Source organism: Pseudopipra pipra, chromosome 3 (assembly GCF_036250125.1).
Source record: "Pseudopipra pipra isolate bDixPip1 chromosome 3, bDixPip1.hap1, whole genome shotgun sequence".
Classification (NCBI taxonomy): Eukaryota; Metazoa; Chordata; class Aves; order Passeriformes; family Pipridae; genus Pseudopipra; species Pseudopipra pipra.
Genome location: NC_087551.1, coordinates 42,376,670 through 42,399,385, shown reverse-complemented (window position 1 = coordinate 42,399,385; position 22,716 = coordinate 42,376,670). Strand labels below are relative to the sequence as shown.

The window sequence follows — 22,716 nt, the reverse complement described above, 5'->3', positions numbered from 1 at the left end:
AGGCTTCACAGGCAACTCTGCTGTCTCTGTGATTCCAAGGATATTGATGATAACCATTTAGAAAGGGGGAAAAAAACCCCCAATTTCATCTACCTCCAAAAAACCAACCACACTTTTGTATGGTGGTTACCACAAAAATACAAAATTCCAAGCTGGAATTATTCCATTATGCATTTGGAAGAAGTCAAGAAGAGGATAATTCTTTTTTTAAATTTTTTTTAGCAACTGTATGTCGATTTTGCACACTACACTTAGCCAACTGATTTAAGTACCATCAGCTTCTGTTGTTCTTGCACACTTGCCAAAGGAAATTCAGTTTCCTTTTCTACATCTGAAGGAGTCCCATTTATAATACCAGTTATATTTGCACAACCCTGATGAAGACAAGATCATTACTACACCATGGAAGAAGATACAATACTATGCTTATACTAATCAATAAGTGCACCTAAAAACATTACCAGGCCCTGAAGCCAAGCAGTGCAGAACAGTTCGTATCTCTTATAGGAATCTGCCAGAATCTCCAGAACAGGGTGGTGGTGTACAAACTTCATACTGTAAACTGTCTCTGCCATCCCAGCTCCTAAGCCACATCTGTGAATTCTTTGGTAGAATAGTAAGTAGTCAGAACAGGCCAAGCTTACGTTGGGGAAATTTCAGCCACAAATTATACCATTTCAACATGCCCCCAGGCATCTCTGAATTTTCCAATGTAAATTCAGCTTAAGCGTCTACACTAAGCAGGCATTAGGTATTTGGAAATATGTTGAAAAAAGGCAACAGACCTCCAAAACACTGAAATGAAAAACTAAATACCAATGCTTTTTTTCCCAGAGAAATACAGCTATCTAAACACTAAATCAGTTAAAAATTGAGTGCTACCCATGCATGTTTTTCATAGAATCATGTATAGATGATACCAGAGAGAAGGAATTTTGTCCAGGTTCTTACACTACATTTCACCATGTTGGTACATGCTTTGGGTCACTGGTCCTTGAGGAGGTCAATACCTTTGCTTAAATAAAGAATTAAAACAAAAATAACAAGAAAAACCCCACCAACACAAAAACACACTCTCAAAACAGTTCTTTAATCATGAGAGCACAAGAGGAAGATTTCATGAACGAAAAAAGAAAAGGCTAATGTATTTTTCTATATTACAGTACTATTACTTTAAAATATTATTTTCTTGACATACTAAAAAAGCTGGCAACATCAGGCTATAACTTAGTACGTTGATGCACCTGGACAACTAATTTGAGCCTATTAAAAAATAAAAAGGAAGCTGACCAACTAGCAGAGACACTGACCAAACATTAGATGCACATGTAACACCACTAGAACAATTTGTGGTCACTGCATTTGTGGTCACTGTTCATGCAGTTATTTTCTTAGGCCAGGACACACATATATCAACAAGAAAATAAGTACACACCAGCTATAATGCACATGTTGCAGTGATGGGGCATACATTACTTTTATACATCACGTCACTGCTTCCTCCTGATTCAGTACTAGATGACATGCAAAGAAACAAAATTGCAACCTTTTGACTCCATTCAGTGGGAAATATTAGAACAGTATTTTACTAATATTTTAGACATAACAAATAAATGTACATTAAATATAATGTTTAAATTCAATTATCTAAATACCTTTGCTACTCCAAAAGCTCAGAAGTTAAGGTAATGTACATTTACTTAAAAATTTGTTAAAACATTCCTTGCAGCAATAACCACAATTCATTAATGGTAAATTGAACAAACTGAGGGTGGAGTGGATGATTTTTCAGGCTGACTAATCACTGAAGTGCAACAACTTTTTCTTTCAGGATACAGTAAACTCTCAATGCCTCAGAAAGCCTACATCTGCTTACAAACCTTGCTATTACCACTCACTTTTCTTTTCCTGCTCAACTCACCCACTCCATTAAGACGACTGTAGACTGAATTTGAGATATATCAAAGATGTAACATTAATTTCCAGTTTTGAGAACTAGACTCAAAAAAATTGTTTCAGGAAGTGACTAGTTACATATTTGCAGCTCCTCTGACTGATGCAGGGAAAGAATGAGGTGATTCAAATTCAAAGCAGGATTCAAACATTTTTATAGCATTTCTACACATCTACGACAAGACACAATCATATTCCACAAGAAATTTAAGAGTAGTCAATTTGAGTTTAGAAAGCTGTAATTATACACAGATGTACATTACTGGATAATTTCATTACCATTACTTAGATCTTCCAGACGTTCTAGTTTGGGTATATTTTTTTTGCATTGAATACTATATTCCTTACAAGCATTGCTAAGCAATTAGCATTTTGTCAATTGTTATTTCATTTGGCACCAAAACCAATTTTAAACCATTCCAAGTCCCTAGGTATTCCTTCTATATAAAAAACCACTTAAAACCAGTGCTGTTTTTCCTATCTCTGTCTCACAATATTTTTTTATCTTTTAATTATAGTTTCAAGTATCACGGATTTGACATTTAACTGCTATGTAGTAGATCTCATTATAGCACAGATTTCAATCCTACACTGGCTTCCTATCAACAAGAGAACAATTTATCAACATGAAACATCCTTATATATATTAAGATATCACATAGACCTTATAAGCAGCAAATCAACACAGATTTCTGCAAAGCTCTTGTGGTTGGAAACATCTTAAGTGTGTCTTCAATAGCAGACATTCCTCTCACAGACAACCCAGATGCTGAACAGCATGCAACATTTGGGCACAGGAGATGGCTGGGAGGTAATGTGCTACCTGGACAGGTGGACACTCAGAATAATTGATAAATGTGTCTTCATGGGACAAAACACACACTAAGGCTTAATATCTGTTTCAGGACTTCTTTTTAAGATATTGGCCAAGGGCAACTGCAGACAGATTTACTTCTACTGGTGATTTTCTAACAGCAAAGTGAATAGTGGCAGCATTTTCAAAGAGCATCATTTGAGCCAGCTGGCCTAATACTAGGCTGCATTCAGCAGTACAGATCAGTCGAATCAGTAGATGATTTTGAAATAGCGCTCTTGCTGCAAGATGACATTCCTCCCAGTACTTCATATACTTCTGTTCTGATCTTGTACTTGGGACCAGACACACGGAAGCACTCTGATGCTGTGTAGAGCAGCCTGCTACAATTCAGACCTCTAAACCAAGCATGAAGGCTCCTACAAAACTTAGCTATCTAAAAGGACTCAAAGTTGAGTAGAGTCAGACAGCTGACCAAGCCACTGACACAGAAAAGTCCAGACTTCTTTACTACTGCTTAGTATCTCCCTCTGTACTTAATATGTGCCCTTTTCCCCCACCCCAATTCAGTTTACCATCTTTTAATTAGCTATCACATTAGCTAAGCAAGCTCTGAAGCACCAGTTCCTTCTAACTCAAGAGAAGCTTCAGCACAGTCCAGCATGTTGTCACTTGCTTTCTGATTCAACACTCACTGCCGCCTTCCAAGAGATCTTCAGAAACACAACTCCAAGTCTCTCTTGCTGTAGTAAATGAATTCAGCTTTCCTATGTGCCAGGTAAGCACTGTAGCAATTTAATGTAATTACATTATGGGGCAGCTGTTTCTTCCCTTGTCAGCAAAAACGTTTTGTACAAAACTGAGATAAACTATCCTCTGAAAATGCCTGGAATGCCACATCTTACAGAAAAGACAAGCAGGAAATGTCCCATAAATAAATGCTGACTTCCTTTAATTGTCAACTTGCTTGGCATGACTAAAGCAGACATTTCTAAGCACACCAAGAACTGAAGCATAAATAAATAAAAAAAAAAAATCGAAAATTCGTATACTTTGTGATATTTGATTACCACTGTTAAGCATAATGTCTGAAATGATTACAGCAAAGATGATTTCATTTTCATTCTTACTTCTTTACCCAGTGTACATAAATTGCTGCCAGGTATATTCCTTTCATCTGTAAGTATTCAAAACAAAAATAGAAGCTTCCAGCAGGGGGAAACAGAGGTACACACCCCTCTCATGCATACAAGAAGGCAATTTTAAATTCTCAAAAAAACTAGGGAAAAGTAATCAAGATTATACTTTGATGGCTCCATATATAGGAAATGTGTTTAGATATACTCTCAGTGAATACATTTGAAATATTTTGAAAATGCCAACTACTATAAGCTGTAGTCTCCAGAAAAACTTAAATTAGTTAGTACCCAACCTTCTCTGTAATTTTTACCTTTACTTAGGGCAAAGTACATATTTTGGAGTTTTCACGCACTACTTGAAGTACTAAAACAACTATAAAATGTGACATTTTCTAAACCTAGAATGGATTAAACAAAAATAATGCTTTATCTGAAGTTTCTGAAAAACAAGTATACATATTCTCTGAGGAAGATCTGATCCAGCTTTGCAGCAGCAGACTTATTTGTACAGCAATTGGGACCAACTGGAAGTTCTGGTTCAACTTACTTTCCGGGCACAATGAACATATTCAACTGAGAAGAACCAAGGAGCAACAGAAACCCCAGTGTAGGGCTGGTAGGGCTATTCAAGCAGTAAGCTTTCAAGTATAGGTAAGCTGTCAAATATGAAGATTTGCATAAAATATATGAAAATTAAATAAATGAAAATTTGAAGATAACCTAAAAGTAACAACATGACTTACCATCCGAAGACCCACATTGGTACAATATATACTGCATTAATTGATTAGCCTGCAAATGCTATACAGTTTTAGACTGTATTTCAGTATTTCACAAAAAATAGTATTTTTTCTGTAAGGACCTGTCATCATATATGTGATCCTCATGGCTGGGCTTCGCGAACGAAGATTTGGGGAGAGCTCTACCCACATTTGTTACAAGCGCGCTGGTGACTAAAAAGGCCAATACGAGACAGGCACGTCCGGCTGCAAAAGGCACAGCAGAAAGACTCCTTAGGTGGTATATTCTGCAAGGCACGATTCTTTCTGCGTTGTCTTTTCTCCTCGAGAGTGATCCTGCGTGCTTTCTCAAAGGCATCAGCAGCATTATAGTGTGTCTCCAGACCTCCCAATTGGAGGCCAGAGTAGACCAGTTATGATGATCAATATGGCCAAGGCCGAGATGTTGTTTCAAGGAGTCCTTATATCTTCTCTTCGGGGCTCCTCTCATGCGGCAACCAGTGGCAAGTTCCCCATAAAGTGATCCTAAAGGCATTAAAAAAACCCAAAACCATAACACTCTTACAGCTTCGTGAGAATTCAAGTATCCATCTACAGGTGACCTCTAATAAACCATGTTACTTTTGCCTAGAAATCTCATCCATTCTAGTAATAAGGGTCAAAACTAAGTGGACAACCTTATGATCTACCAAAAAAGCTTGCCTTACAAAATTGGCAATGTAGTGTATCACTAGAAAGAGGAAACAAAAAACACACAAAATCCACAAACCCCAAAAACTGCAACACTCCCTTCTTTTTCTTCAGCTGTACGATGAAAAAACAGTTAGAGCTGAAGTGATTGTCAGATCAACAGTCAGGATGACACAATAACACGCACTCCTGCTCAGATGAAGTAAGAAAACATCTTCCTGCCATGGGCTACTTCTACCTGTCTTCCATGCTGAAAGAAACCCTCCCAACCAAAGATCTCCACAGAGGCTACCACAGACAGGAGGATTGGCATCTGCTATGAAGTGCCTAAGAACCAGAAAGCAAAAAAAAAAAATCTCACTCTGACTTGATTGTCACCTCTCCACTGAAAGAGTAGAAGTGAGGGGAAGCTCTCATACACCAGAAAGAATATGAATACAAGGGAAACACTGCAGAGGAGACATTAAAAGGCTTCGCTGTTTTTTCTAAGATCACTCAGTCCTCATGATTCATAAAGTTTTGTACAAGGGTAGATGGCAAGAGAAGGTTTAAAAAAAATAAAAAAAAAAGGAGTAGGAGAAACACTTAAGGGTACTGGGACTGATAGAAGGGTAAAATCTCAAGCACACCAGTAGCTTTGAAAGCAAAGAATCAGCATCACTAAGTATGGCAGCAGGGAGCCACAAACAGTATCTGATATTTCCTGTTAAATTTATCATGTCTTGAAAAAAATCTCACTTGTCTGTACTACCTGCCACAGACTATGAAAATAAAACATCACAAAACATTTGCAATGGTTATTTAAATTCAAGATAGCATCTAAGTCTATTATCACTCAATTTTAATTCCCAAAAGGAAAGGCTGATGGTGACAAAATAAGACATTTCTTTCAATAGTTAACTCACAGGTTTTTTTAAATAAGGTTGAAAACAGCCTTCTGTTCCAAAATTATTGTCATTGCAGACACATAGTTCCACCATTTATACAGGAAGTGCACACTCAGCAGCTATGTTGTTTATGTTGCTCTTTTAGTTGTGCTAGATTGGGAAAAAATCCAAGAATACAATAATCATAAATCATTGTCAATCAAAAGGAGCTGAGTGATCTGATCTGTTATACGTATGCTCGTAAAAAAAAAAAAATTCAACGGCAAAAACGAAGAGTCAGTTAACAAGCTGCAAATGGTAAAGCTTTGTTAAAAGCATCTTATTGGCATATTCACCTCCAAGGATTATTTTGTCATCGTGTCTCATGTGGGTTAAAATGTGTTTTGAAGTACATACTTAGGCAGCAGCAATAATTTTAGCACGGCTATCCCATACCTACTGTTTTTCTCATACTTAAAAAAGTGAAATATTATTTGCAAGCATTATATTCTTTTAGTTGATCCATTTCTGGAATGGGAAAAGGTAGAAAAAGTGGCAGCAGCTCCCAAAAACATAGGGCATGGCTTGATACACAAACAGTATCTGCCCACTGTGCTTTCAAAGTCCACAGCTCTTGTTTGAGAATTATTATGCATATTATTCATTTGTTCACCTGAGTGCTTTCCAAGATGTGAAATCTGAACATTTAAGTAGCTTAATACAAGTACAGAGGCCCCAATTCAGATCCAAGAGGTACAGTGGCCATGTTAGTCATTCAAAAAATTAATGAGATTAGATTAAATCCATTTAACAATCCCAGTTGATTCTACTTAAAGCAGATGAAAGATCCCATGGAACAACCAGTCCAGCAAGGGGAAGAAACCAGAAGGACAATATAATCTCTAACTGCAGCCACGCTTTGCAAAGTAAGCAGGTAGCTGGTGTTGCTTACCCTGACAAGTCGGCTGCTGCTGAAAGGGGCTGTTCTCACTTCACCATGTCTCCGTCCTGAGCTGCTGGATTGTCCCTACTTCTCCCCTTATAGACACTGGTGTGGCAGATGAGGTGACCCAATAATTTGGCTGACTTGACAGCGAGCTGGGGAGGGGTATGGATGTATGGATACCTCATTTTACTGGACTTTTTTTAAACCGTAAGACCAACCACTAAATTATATGAGGCATTTGATGCAAGAGAAGCAGTAGCCAGGGTAGCAGGGAAAAAAGTGCTGAAAGGGATGTTCTCATTACAAGTAGAGGACTACAAGTTTAGTTACAACATTAAACAACCCATCACTCAAAACCACTACAAATTTTTCTGCTTGAAAGAAGGCAATTACTCCAACAAATGCTCAGGCATGATTTAATGCCACCTCTTGTTAATTCTACAATATTAGTAGTGTCTGATGAATTAGCCTGCATTTCAAAGTCCTATCCCTAATCCTCTTTAACTCATCGCTGCTTGCTCTTAGCTCTCTAAAGAATGACTCTCTAAAGAAAAAAAGGGGAAAAAAAAGCTTTTGCACACGAAGAAAGGGGAAAGCACAGAAAGCAAAGCTTCATTTTAATATTTACGTACATGAGAAAAATCTCATTTTCTGGAAGTCCAGGAAACTGAAGTTAGAGAATTGAAAGAAAAGTGAAGGACTGAATAAATAAGCAGAACTCAACATGCATCCAAAAACCTAAGTATTCCACTAATCCAGGTATTTGCAAGTCTCCATCCATATACTTCTGAAGGAAGCAGTAGTCAAATCCCTCACCTGCAATACAACAACCAGATGCAGCAGAAAGGAAGAATGGAAGCAAAAAAATTCCCATGACTTTTACACACATCTTGAAATATAGAGAGCAGAAAGGGAAAAGAATTGGAACTAAGCCCTTTTCAGCTTAAATTTGTTTTACAAATATTTAAACCTGCAAACGTAACTGAGATCAAAAGGATATCAGAAATGCAATTATATCTAAAGGCAAAAGTGCTGTGCCAGTCACACCCACAGCTTGCTAGTAAAGGGAAAAGGTGACTTTTATACTAAAACAATATAGAAATAGGATCCAAGAAAACTACCTTGGATTAAGGAATAAGAAAGCAAAAATGAAAGATAAAAACAAGATGCAGTTAACAGGTTGAATGTTTTGCTGGATGAGATCTACAGGGTTACAATGCAACACACTACACTGCATTCTCAGCCACAACAGAAGGTTACTGCAGGCATATAAGGAAACTGAAGTTAAGTTGAGGCAAGGGAATTAAAGTTGCTGTGTCTTGGATCTTTGCTGTAGAATGAAAAAGCATTGCTTTGGTCTCTAAGAAAGCAACAGGAAAACAAAAAGCAAGTTAAAAAAAAAAAGGTTAAGATTTTTAAATCAAAGGAAAAAAGGTTAATCTTCAGATTCAGAAACCAAGGCACTGAAAAGCAAGGAAATAATTTCCTTCTAACTCTTTAAAGGCAGACATCTTTGAACTCAAAGAGATGGAGTAAGTCCCAGGAGCCTGAAAAATTACTTAGTAACTTCTCTAATTAAATAATCCTAAGAGACGGCTCGCACTTGACAGATGACTCTGCCTTCAATAATTCTCTGCATATTTCCCCTTCCATCCAAAGATTAGGATTTATGATCAGGTCTCTGCAGCTCTGGGCATATGACATAGTACACAGAGTATCACTTTTCAGTATCTGCACTTTTCTGCAGTGTTTAACTGCAGATTCTTACTAAAAAAAAAAGAAAAATATTGTTCACAGCTAATGTAAAGTTTTAGTCCAGTCCAAAAATTCTGACAGTAAGTGATATCTATTAATGCATTCAAACACTAAAGGCTCCATACTACAAAATTCACAGTTGATTGCCAATAACATCTTCCATTTTTGCCAGAGCTAGACAGTATCATTCATCTGCAGTACTCTGGACTACTAAATCAAAATTCAATCCCATAATGAAATGAATGCCTATCACAAACCAGGCAAGAAGTGTGGAAGACATCAGCAGGAAGAAATACTAATCACGACAGAGATAATGGACATCTACACTTCCTTCAAATTTTTTCTGCCAAACGTAAGTACTAAGGTTTGTACCTGAAGTAGGAAATGCAGATCTTCATATCTTTGCTCAACACAGAACAAAACTATATAACATTATGTCTTTGAAAGACACTGTTCTGCAATAAGACATCAACTGGAAAAGAAAAAGTTGTTTTTTTGTGTGTACTAAGGTTAACACCCAAACTGATGCTATTACAGGAAATCGATGTCAGAGCACTCTATTAGTCAAATTTCAACCACACACAGACCTGGAGCTTCAAGGCAGGCAATTAAGCATTTTGCCTTCCTGCTATACATTCTGCTCCTAGCATACAGCACTGCTTTTCCTCTTATCTGGGCTACGTTAGTTTGTCTGTACTCTCTGAAAAAGTACAGAGTCCTTCTCATTGGGAACCTGTTTGTTCAGTCCTGAGCAAAGGCAGATATGTAAGGTGCAGAGGAGAGCAGCAATTTTAGGCAGGTAAATTTTATATCAAGTGTAGAAATGGAGCCCTTTAGATACGATTTAGGTCTGTGTGCAAAACATTGAATATTCCCACTGTGTACCAGATAGATATATCAGACCTGGGAGCACATAAAGCTAACAACACACAAACTTAATTCATGAGTTTCTCAGGATTGAGGGAAAAGAGTTTAGAAAAGACTGGGCAATTTACTAAAGCATCCCAGGAATCCTGCACACTTGCAAGCAGCAAGCTGGAAGGCGATTTCACACTATATAGGCAGGCACACTGGAGCTTATCTCCTTCTAAAGAGAGATGGAAAACCTGCTCCTGGATGTTAAGGTCTAACAAGAAGACGATGGGGTCTAAAGTCTGCTCAAGTTATGGTCTGCTCATCTGCAGTCTCTCAGAGGAGAGGTCACCAACTGCACACCCCTTGTGGAGATTGCACACAACCTCCACAGAGCTCTTACAGAAAATGACATAAGTCACAATGAGAGGCTGATCCAAGCATGGCGGCTGAACTAGTGCAGTGCAGAAAGCTTTTGTGCTGCTCCCAAACCTACCAAAATAAGGGAAGGTCTTGGAATTTAAAAATTCGAAAGACTACAACAGGGAAAAGTGACTCCAACTCAGATTCCACTTTAAGGCTAACTCATAAAACTATTAGAAACCTCTCAAAGTCAAAATCTAAACCTTTCTGCAGAATTTGATGAGCTACCATATTCTAGAATCCATTAGCTCAAATAAGTTTTTTACTACTAACTTGGAAGTGGAATGTTAGCCTTAATGTCAAAAAATGCCAAAAGATGAGGTAAAAGTCATTATCTGGTTTGAAAGTCATGAATGGCATATAAAAGACAAGGGCAAAACATCACTCCTACCATCTCCTGTTCCCACAATACATACTACCCCCACTATTTTTAACAGTGAGCTCTCCACCTCCTCTCATTAGATACACCCACACATTTACCAACATTTAAATCATAAGTCATCCCAAAATAAGTGAGGAAAAAAAGGATTTGAGGAGAAAGACTTCTTACATTCATGTGTGTGCATGCATATATACATATAAATGCACAAACAAAAATATATATACATATGCATACACACAGAGGGAAGTACCCTTTCACATTAGCAGCCAGAAGTGAATTCAAATCACAGACTTACTTTGCAGTAGAAAAATGGGGGGAGGCACAGGATGGGAGACCAAGTACTTTCAAAAGTACAATGAAATCCCAACAAGCAATTTAAACTACCACTAGATGACAGAAAGAAATAATTGGTCTCTGGCAAGTGAGAGAAGAGTTGAAATAATAATAACAAAATTAAGCGGTATACTACAAAACCAAACCACACAAACAAACACACACACCCCCAAAAACCCAAAACCAAATGAAAAAACAAAACCCCCAAAACCAACCAACCAAACAAACAAAAACTAAGGAGAAGCAACAAGATTTCACAAAAACTAAGGAAAAAATTAGTAATAACTGTCTTGAAGCCAAGCCACAGCAGCATTCTCAAATTTATCTGGTAGAATAAATACATTGTCACATGGATTAGAGAAGTCCTTAAAGATGAGAGAGTAGGGAATATATGATGCTCTGAAAGGACAATCAACGTCTATTCAACAGAAGGCAGCTCCAAATCACAAATTAGCTCCAGTAAGAATATTGTTATCAGTTCTGCTTGTAGTGACCAGCGGTCTTCATATTGAAAAAGTTGACTGCACTGCTGCAAACATTTTAACCACTCTACATGAGCATACTAAATAACACATTCATATATTGGTGGTCAATCAAGCAAGATATAGTAGGATAATGCAGTAAGTACCTAACACTACAAATAATTAAAAAAGTAAAATAGCACCACTCTCATGACCATGTTATATTACATTAATAGAATATTCTTATTTTTCATCATTTTTAGTTTCATTTTCTTTAACAGTCAAAATAGTAGTGGAACTGACAGAATGAAATAGCTGATGTGGTGGGAAAAGAGTGAGGATTATTTTAGTATTGAATATTGTACAAAATACAATCTCAGACAGTGATATTTTCTTGCCTTGCATCAGTCTGAAAACATAGGTTTTATTTATGCCCTCACACACACCGCAGATGTGGTCCTCCAATTTTCACAGCAGTAACACCACTTCACACCTGAAATCTGACTCACCCACTCTTTTCCAATTGCTATCCAACTAGAACATCACCTCTACAGGATACCAACCTTCCTTCTAGCTAAAAAAGTGATCGCTGACTTTAAAATCAGTCTCACACTTCATTATGAAGTGCCCTGGGTTGACTAAATTTATCAAGGATATCATCACACACAAAAAATAATTTTCAACACTAGACTGTGCAATTGGACTGCTGTGGCTGTATTTCCACTTTTACTGACTGTAGAGACTGTTTAACCTCTCTTTTATACAGAACCTCATGTTATGTGTATCTTTAAGCAGGTTCACCCTTCACAAACACATAAAACAGCTGTCCAGCCACAACAGTTCAGATAACAGGGAATGAAGGAAAGCAGTAGACAGATGCATCAGTGGCTTTTTAAACTAGTCCCTTTATTGTTGTTCTTTCAAATCACCTGTAATTCTTCATCACAGTGATGCATTAGAAATGTCAAGTTTCATCAGTCAGTCCTTTCACTTCAAGGCCGACTGATAATATTTGAGAGGAACAGCCTATAGCCAAGGACATGCAGTATCTCAAGCCCGAAAGATCCTCTAAAGCAAAACAAACAAACAAAATCACAACCCATGCCCAAACCAAAACAACTTTTATGGATATTTCTTAAGTCTTAGAACAGTTTGTTTCACCTAAAACATTCAGAGAATAAGAAACAGGTTGTTCATCAGACTTGGAGGAGTTCAAATTACATGAGTCAGAAGTTCTCAGATACTGTCCTATCTTCCTAATGACTTGTTTTGAATAGTGTGGATAAATAAAGTGGGTATAGTCAACTGACTTCAATTTTTAGACCAGTCGCACTATCCAAAAATTACAGCCACCAGGTTTTAAAAACCCCACACACTGCTCTAATGTATTACTGCATTTTGCTTGCATTTTTGAAAGCACCAAAATATTGAGCTCCAGCACACAAGTGAAACTTAGCTTCAGAGAGACAGTACCTAGCACAGCCATACTTCTCACTTGCATTTCTAATTAGTAATTCAAAAACCATTTCGAGACTAATGATTAAATACGATCTGTCAAAATTCCTTAAATTCTGACTCACTTAGATTAACAGTTGAACTGCAGCCTAAATGCACCTTTACCATAATTTTTAAGACTTCAGTAAGACTACCATAGACCACAGAACTATGCAAGCAGCAGCATTTATAAGCTAAGGCCATGAGAAATTAAGCTTTGTAATCTTAACCCCCAAGGAGCTACAAATATTTCAATTCACAATACAGCCTTTCCTTCAAAGAAGTCATAATCTGATCTGCCCTTACCTACTACATTGTCGAGTTTCAAACAACTTGCTGAAGATGAAATATTGAAGTCTATTCTGAATTCAACAACAGATTCAAAAGCTGGACAAGGAAGAAGACTACGGAAGGAAAGAATGGGACAGTACATAAAAAGAGATTTCTGGGTCAGGAAGAAGCCTTAGGGAAAAAAAAAAAAGACACAACAGTGTCACATATATGCAAAAAACCCACCAAAAACCTAGAGAAAATGAAGAAAAACCTCCGAACCACCAAGCGTTTCTTTAACATTTAATTCTCACCACTGGATACATATGTTTCAGATAACAGCAACTTTAAAAGGTTTATTATTAAAAACATAGACCTCTTGAAAACTCATTTATTTTTCCCTTGCAGGAAAACACAGATAAAGACAGACATAGGCTAGGTCACCTGCTCTTAAAGTGTGTGCTATTCTGTTGATAGATATTATTCACATGTTGAGATTAAAGTTGAAAAAAGAAGTGCTTAAAGAAAGTCCTGAAAGATAAAAACCCCTAAATTCACACAAGCACTAAAAGGAACATTCACAAATGATCTAAAAAGGGAAAGGATGGGGAGACACATGTTAAATTCTCCAGCCATGCACTCACACTCTTTTCCTCTGAAAGTATTCATCATTCCTTAAAACCAGAGTTGAATTCTCTGATGTTCAAACTGATCAGGTGCCACTGAATCAAGCTGCAATACAAACAGGAGCAAGTTACAGCAGTTTGTTTCTTACATGGCTTCTGAAAGCCACCAACTCTATTTCCTCAACATCAAAACCTGTTCTGACCCTTTCACCCAACATTTTTAACTGTTGGTATTTAAAAAAAGGAGTTGCTGAAAAATCTACATATTACAATGTCAGATGGTCATACTTGGTTCTAAAACAGTGTTAAACACTGTTTACATATTTTCTGCTACTGTTTCAAAGCCACACACAGCAACCACCAATTTTACAGTCTCTTATGCTTGTGACCCCTTTATCATCAGCAGTTCAGACAAAACACTTAAAACCCCACTATCAGCTACACATATCCAGTGCCAATCATTTGTTGCAATGTGACATATTTATAAATAATGCTGAGATTATACAGAGGTAGTACCTAAACTTTCTTATACACAGAGAAATGCCCCTGATTAAAGGAAGAGTTTCCCTTCATAGGCACATGAATATAATAAATTCGTTTGGAACACTTGTCGCACAAAACTGTGTTTATTCTTGCATCAGCTGCTTTTAATACCAAAGGAATTTTCTTTTCTGGCTGGAGTGGATGAAAACAACTGGTCCATTACTAAAAATGAGATAGTTGAAGTGTAATAAGTAGTAGTAATAATTGCAATAATATAGTAAGCAGTAATAATTGTAATATGTAGTCATAAGCAGGAACTCGTAATTTTAAATTCACATTTAAATAGGTAAAAAACAATAGTATATTGAATATTTTTTAAAATCCATGACCTACAATGGGGATATAGGTTCTCTTAAGAAACACCTTTATAAGTAAATGGTTTTTTAATCAGGCTTTTAGTCTAAATGTGCTTCAGATACAGTAATAGGATCATCTTATTAAATGCATGACTACAAACAACAACTTGGAGAATAATCTTGCTTCATTGCTTGGTTAAAGCCTGAAATAGTGCACACAGACAAATTTATTGATTATTTTTGGAACACAGGAAGATCTTGCATTTATGAAATCAACGTACTTGACGCAAAGATAAACTTAAGAGAAACTCCTACGTTGAAGTTTACATTTCACTTTAATGGAAGATATTGATTCTGTCTGAAGCATCAGTTTATTCCACTGACTACAAACCACTGCTGCCAGCATCACTGAAGAGAAATAAGGCAATTCAATTTTTAGAATTTCAAATATTCTTTTGCACTGCTTTTCAAATGTATTTTAATTAATAGTAAAATTGTATTTATGGAATAATGAGATACACTTGACACCACTGCAAGTAAAAAGCAGAAGCAGGTTTTCTAAGCCTAGGATACACAGTCTTATAACAATTATTCAAGACTTGTCTACTGAATTTAGTATTTGGAAGTAGTTCACTGGCAACCACACTAAGCCTTGTGAATACCAAGCAACACTTTGTATTTCTTGAACTGTCCCTTTATACATGGACGAACGTATGTCTCTATCTTCTCATATTCAACCTGAAAATGTTTAAGTACCACATTTTTCATATCCTGTTTAATTTATATTTTTAGCCCAGTTTTCCTAGATGTTAATAGATTTTTACTATGATCTTGCATTCTGCTAGGTGTCTGGATTAGAACAGTTTATTGATTTTTTTCTTTAATCCACTTTCCTATATGGAATGATTTAAAATAAAAGAGGGAGACTGTCCCCATAATAGTTTTTATTTCACATGCTTTTTCTTCCTTGCCCATCTTCCCAACAAAAAATATACAGCATCTCTCAAACAGTTTACATATTTGATCGAATTCTCAGGGATAATTTTGGGGAGCATCTACCTTCACCACCAATAGGATCTCGACCACATCAAGAAGGGTGAGTATATGGGGCAGGGGAATAGGTACAAACAGTGATTTGGAGAACATAATCTATCAGTCCTCAGACATGATATTAAGAGGGCTCTCTTCAGAACAAAATATAATGCTTCTCATTTTTTAATCACTTAGTCATTTTTATCTACTTAGAATCCATCAAGGTTAAATTACAGGAAAACTCTGTAGTGAGAGCAAAGATAAAGGAATTTGAGGGGAAAAAAGTGCAGAACTAAGAGAAGTAGAGTCCAGAAATTTTTCAGAACAAAAGGACTCCTCTGGAACTCTCGAGAGGAGGTGAAAAGAGAAAATAATACACTGTTTACTCATAAAACCCAAACAAACACATCTAAGGACAAAAAAAACCAAACCTGCCTATTCAGGTTTAATAATGGAAAAGAAAAGAATCTTGGGATTATTTCTCCCATAAACTCTTGGAAGGCAGAAGAGATCATAAGGAATGGTTGTCCAAATGAAAAGAAACCTAAAGCTCTGCATCAGTAGGATCAAGAAAAAACAAATCCGCTCAGAAGTCCAAAATGAATCTTAATCATGAATATCTACAAGCTATATAACGGCATGAAAAATACATAGTCCAGATTAGAGAAAGTAAATATTAGTTCTCTTAACAAAATCATTCCTTTGGAGATGAAATAAAATACTGGCTATTTTTACTTAGTTTAGCTCTCACATTTTCATTGCCTTAAAAGTGCAACTGCATTCCTGATGACAATGGATTCTCAGAGAAGTTCAGTATGACCTTATGGGCTCCCAACTTTTTTAAAACTATACTGAAATCTTACAACCTTTTGAAGGTAAGGTGTCTTTACTGCCAGTTAAACATTAAAAGCATGAATTTCTGCAGCTAGGGTAAAAAAATACAGTGTACAAAACAGGAAATACATCATGGTTCAGGAATTCAAATGAGAGATCTACTGGAAGCAAATACCATCTTACCCCTCCATGTCATTGATAAACTGGACATGTCTGCTTTTCAATGAAGGACTAGATTAAAATTAGTTTTCCTTGCTCTCATACCAGAATTTCTGCAGTTTGCATTCTTAATCTGCTTTATACGTTGGTTCAGCGCACAGAAGGAAGGATGTGTTACACATGCACATTGACAATATGTTTAGTTACAGTAGAAAAACCATCCAAAAAACCCTAACGCTTAGTTCTAATGAGTTTCAGATATTTAGTTCTGAATACACAGAAAAGTAAACCTGGTTTTGTCAGATGCACAATGACACCAAAAGATTAGCCCATTCCAATAGCAATTGACTCAGCTAGCAAGAACTAAGGACAAATGAGAGAAAGGCAAAGGAGCAGAGCTGCTGGACACAGAAGATCGTGCCTGTCCAGGTGTTCTTCATCGGGGCTCTGCAGAACAGACAATGAAGGAGAGCTCTGCTTTAACAGACAGAGGTCTTCTAGTAGTAACTCAAAACTATCAAAGAATACTTTCAAGCTGTGTTTCTCATGCCTTCCATTTAGCTATCTATTACTCTCTTACTGGGTGCCAATAGAGCACCACTTTTCAATTTTAGTTTCATTTTCCACTGAAGGCAGGCTCAGGGATGTCCAAGCAACCATCACAACACAGTCTGGAGCCCAAGCTGTGCAGTATGCTAGCTATGACCTGGGTGAAAGTTGAAAAGCTCAAGAGCATGCAAGTACTGACATGGGAACCCAGACATTCAACAAAAGGTGATCTGCTAGACCAACTATATCACTCCTCCTCATGTGGCAGAGCCAGAAAAGCTGAGTGCACACCACAGCAGAAATGTTATAGCATATCTAGATAATGTGTTGGGAGGACAGGGCCCAGCTATGGTAGCAGGTTTGAGACATCAAAAGGAGAATCTGGTCATGAGGACAGCTGTCTTGACTGCTCAGAGAACTTAAAACTAGAAGAGTCTGTGCCCTGCGAGGTTTCGGGGGTTTTTTGTTGTTTGGTTTTTTTTTTGTCTCCAGCCACCGGAAGAAACACTAAATTTCATCTAGTACGCTGACCCAGAAAAAGGATGTGCAAGACATTTTAAAAAGTACATAAGTAAATTCAATTTTATGGTAGTAAATTCACTTGCATTTTTGTAATCCCTGCTGACCCCAAAGAAAGGATATATTTTCTCAACAGTGTCATTTTCTACATCAAAATTGCTCTGAATGTAATTTAACAAAAAAAAAAAAAAAAAAAAAGCTTTCACGCACGCAAGAACTGAAGGGATGAGCAAAACCAAAACACAGTACATATTTAACACTTCTAAAAGGTACGAAACTTTTAAATATGCCATTTTTTCTATTCATTTTCCTGGTGCCTACTGCTTAAGGCCATGTAGTGGTAGAATGAGGGGGAATGGCTTTAAACTGGAAGGGATAGGTTTAGATAAGATATTAGGAAGAAATTAATTACTGTGAGGGTGATGAAGCACTCAGCTTGCCCAGAGAAGCTGTGGTTGCCCCGTCCCTGGAAGTGTTCTAGGCCAACTTAGATGAGGCTTTGAGCAACCTGGTCTAGTGGGAGGTGTCCTTGCCCAGGACAGAGGGGTTAGAACTAGATTATCTTTAAGGTCGCTTCCAACCCAAACTACTCTATGACTCTATGATTCTTACAGGTAAAGTTTCAAACAGGTCTCTTTCCTTGTAAGAGCAGTAAGTAGTGAACTTCTGTAACAAAGCAAGAACTTGTTGGCAACAAACTAGATTTCCATCACACAATTTCTATTTAAAAGTAAAAACAGATTTCACCTCAGAAGCCTACCCTTCTGGAAGCCAACACAGACTATGAGAAATCATTCTTAATTGTTCCACAGCACGTTACACAGCAACACTGACCAATACGAAAAAAAAAAATTTCTCCTTTTCCATTGGTCTCTCATTGTACCTTGATAAAGGCAAAGATCATAGCAGAAGCATAAGTCCCTGGCCAACAGAAACAGATTTTTTGTTTCACAACCAGCAAACTATACAGAAACATATTCCTTTCATAGGAAGAAAAGCTAAGAAGGAGAGAAGAGAAAATGAAATAACTGTTCTGGCAGTCAACACTTCTCTTACCCTAGAAAAACATACCGCATGCCATCCATCTTGAGAAATGTATTAATAAAGAAATTAAATTCTTGAATCCTCAGGCTGCCAAGTTTCACTGCAGTGCAAGAAAGCCAAACTTGGTTTTCTCTTCCTCCTACTCATGATCTTATCAAGCTCTTGTATTAGTTTTCCAATGACTCACAACCAAGCAAACAAATTTTCATCTTTTAAATGATCTTTAAGAAATTACTAGTGATAAGATATATACGGAGGTAAACAAGAAGAAAAAGCACTTTATCAAAATCAGATAAGGAAAGTGCAAGAAACATGCTAACCCTAAAGTTTCTGTGTGAATGTTTATCTGTGGGTTGACAGCAGTCCTATTCTGAATAAGACTGTTTAAACTAAGATTAATTAGAAGTACACTAGATATATGTCTTGGTCTACCAATTAAGGTATTGTTTGCTAAGACAATTATGCTTTACAGATGATTGAAGAATAACTTGGCAAATCTGTCAGAATTTTCTAATTTAATACTTTAAAATATTACCTAGTAACATTGCCTGCCATCTTAAGAGGGTGACCATAAAGAAAAGGATTTTCAACTTTTGGTTTTAAACCTTTGGAGGAATGCATACTGTAGACATATTCTAACTATCTAAAAGATAAAAGTAATAGAATATTACAGAACAGTCAAATATGCAGCAGCAGCTCACTTTTCCATGCAGTTTTCCATTCTGGACCATCCACTTTCTCAATACTGCATTAGGGATTTAAGCACTTCTTCATAAAATGTTTCCAACATTGAAGTCTCTACACACACACTTTATTATATTCAGTTTTTCCAGATTTTTTTAATGAAGAACAGCTATTCTGGACATCATTTTTTTGTAAGAGAAAGTTAAGACTTCATAATGAAGGCATTACAGCCATGTACTGCAACATAGTTCTATGCATTAACTGAAGAACAAGAGCTGAATTAAATTGTTACACCAATCTGCCAGCACAAAAACGTGAGTGAATGGTAGTTTTCCTCTTAATTCAAAAGGTTGTGTTTTGGGCAGAATTCACTTCAGTGCCTCCACAATGACCCGCAGAACAACTATCCCCAGAGTTCATGGCTCACTGCTTGGCCACGGGCCATGCTCTGCACCATGCAGGAGTTGGCAACACCTGCCTGCTCAGAGCTGCCAGCTCAAGCGTCTGCTCTGCCAGGAAGCCATTATTCTGTGGATTCATATGAGTCTAGGGGAAAGAGTAACTGATAACCAATTATTCCTTAAAATCATCTTTAAAAGCAGCAAGCACAGGGGAGTACATTGCTCTTCTTTAGCCATATTTTCTACCATTAATTTACTGTAGTCACAAGGAGCATCAGCTTTTGCTCCACTGCTACACTTAGCCTGCCCAAGTCAATTATGTGCAGTTTTGATGACATTTAACTGTTTGAAAAACCAAAGTGCCTGGACATGCTTGTCCCACCTGTGTTGGCTGTGCATCTAGTCACACTTTCGTGAGGCCATTCATGACTAAGACAACTTCAGCCTCATCTCTGATCAGCTCCTCAGCCATATCAGCAATAGATGACTTGTTAGAAAAAAATCCTTCCTTAATTGCAGTCAGTGCAACTGGATAAACATGCCTCAAAAACAGGCAACCCTTCACTTCCCCGCACTACATGACCTAGAGAATCACTTTTTGGCACACAAGTGAGTATCTAACTAAATGGCATAAAAAGCAGAAGAAAGACTAACAGCCAGTTTTGCCATCCATCTTGCACTGTACAGCATGGGCTCTTGCACAGGGCTATGGCCTTACCTCAAACAAGCAGTAAAGTGTCACAGTAATGGAAGAAATATTTAATTTTTCTTAACTTGCGCAACTACAGAGTCTAAGGCACCCAGGGGCATAACCAGCCCCTAGCTTCTTCAAATACTGAAATACAAAGCTACTTCACTAATCTTCTTGTTAGATTCATAGGCAGCCTTATTTTCACTTTTTAATGGGGAAACTATCCCAGAATGAGTGTGTGATAACAAAGGCAAGCCTATTTGTCAAACATCCAAAACTATTATTTTGGAAACAAAGAGATGTGAAATCTAATCTGATTTCACTTAGCAATCACTAAAAGCCAAACAATGTGATACTAATTAGTTCATGCTGACAACAAAAGGAATTTCCCAATTACTCTAAGGATGACTTTTCTGAAGCCAACTTTGATCAAAACTCTACAGAATTGAGAATTGAGTTTCTGCAAATTTAAAGGAAGATAAAATTTGCATTACAATACTTTATTTAGTACTCCAACAGCTGTACAGTACTTTTAGAAGAGGAAAGTCACCATTTCACACGACTATTAGTCCTCTGCAATAACTAATGATTTGACAAGGCAGAAAGGGTTACTGTCATTTTCAGGTAGCTTGATTTGAAGCTATAGCATTTCTTGTAAGGATAGTGATTTCAAGAAAAGAGAGAACTTGGACACAGTCAAGATAGCAGGCAGGTCCCCAGAAAAGAGAAAGACAAAATTAAAAAGTCAGTTAAGAATCTCTTCAACATTACACAAGTGTAGACAAAATAGTTAACCAGAAGTCAATTGAGACATTTTCTTCTCACCTTAAACAAGCAATCCTCCCCAATCCTCCACCTTCCTTCCCTCCCCACCAACAGTTTATCCATACAAAACTGAGTCCTAATCAAACTTTTTTTGACTGAGATTCAGTGAGAAGTTTGAAAAGATTAATCATTTGTCTAACTGTACCACAGAACAAAACAGATGAAGTAATAAAAATGCCTAAGGAATAAAGCTTTAGAAATATGCCACAGCTGGGCTCTTGATGAAGAGAAATCACTCAAGCAGAAGGCAGAAGTAAAAGTAGAGTTAAACAATTCTTCCACTTTAAAATAATTAAGGTAATACTGGTAATAATTTGGGGGGTAGAGGGGAAGGGGGGGGAGGAAATCAAAGCAACTTGGGTTTATAGTTACACAAACACGCACACAAACAAAATCAGTGAATTATCTTCATCAATGCCAAAAAAGCTAAGATATCTTGACAGTTAGAGGAAGAAAAGAAAAATATGTACACATCTCTCTCAAGTACCCCATATATTAGGCCTATTTGTATAAGTTTAAGACAAAACTTTTACATTAAGGCATTTCAAACCCTATTCTGCAAGTAGATTGGAAGTAATTCATCACGTAAAAGCAGATCTTTCAAATAAAACTCCTATCAGAGATGTATATAGCTAAAAGTCTGTCATCATTAATTGGTAAAGGGATTTTGAGTACTTAAGAGCCACCTAATTGCTAAAGCAATATTGGAGATTAGTACTATGACATTTCTAATAACTTTCAGTTCAGCAGAGTTGCTTGGGGAAAAACTGATCTCTCTCTCTGGTGCCTTCAGAGTAATTCAAAATCATCATGACTATGAGGAACAGAAGAAAAAAAAAATGAGACAATACCATCGATTCTTGGAAGTCACAATCTCAATAAAAATACTGTGCAAATTAACCATGGATATTTATAAGCATGCATACTGAAGTTAGACACAGATGTCCAGTCCAAAAATGCTGTGCAGTTTAATAAACTGTTTTAGCTCCAGAAAGGCATTTAAGACATCCAGTATCTAAAAAGGTACAAAATACCTTAAATATATCATTATCATGCTTCTACAAAGAAGCTTCCAAGAGCCATTGGAATATTACAATCCTTTTCAACGGTTTCAATACAGATCAAAAATAAGCTCCTGTAAAACAATTTTTTTTCTCCTGCAGTCATGAGAGAGGAAAGTTGCAATTGAAAGGGTATTTCCTTCTCCATATGCATTTCAAGAAATATCTTTGCAAGAAGCTAACTAGAATTCCCAGAGAGACATTTTACACCAGCTAACCTAGCCCTCCCGAGTCTTCAAAAGCAACCATGCTCCTTTCCTGTTTAAACTAAGGAAGGAAGCTTTGTCTTAATTTATCAGTCATGCTCTGAACAAATGTTTTCATAACCAGGAAT

The 22,716-nt window shown here is 37.0% G+C and overlaps 1 protein-coding gene across 1 annotated transcript in view; it reads right to left on the bottom strand.

Moving 5' to 3' along the window:
• Positions 1–22,716, bottom strand: part of GALNT2 (polypeptide N-acetylgalactosaminyltransferase 2) — a 92,920-nt gene that overhangs the window by 44,073 nt on the left and 26,131 nt on the right. The gene's annotated exons all lie outside the window — the stretch shown is intronic.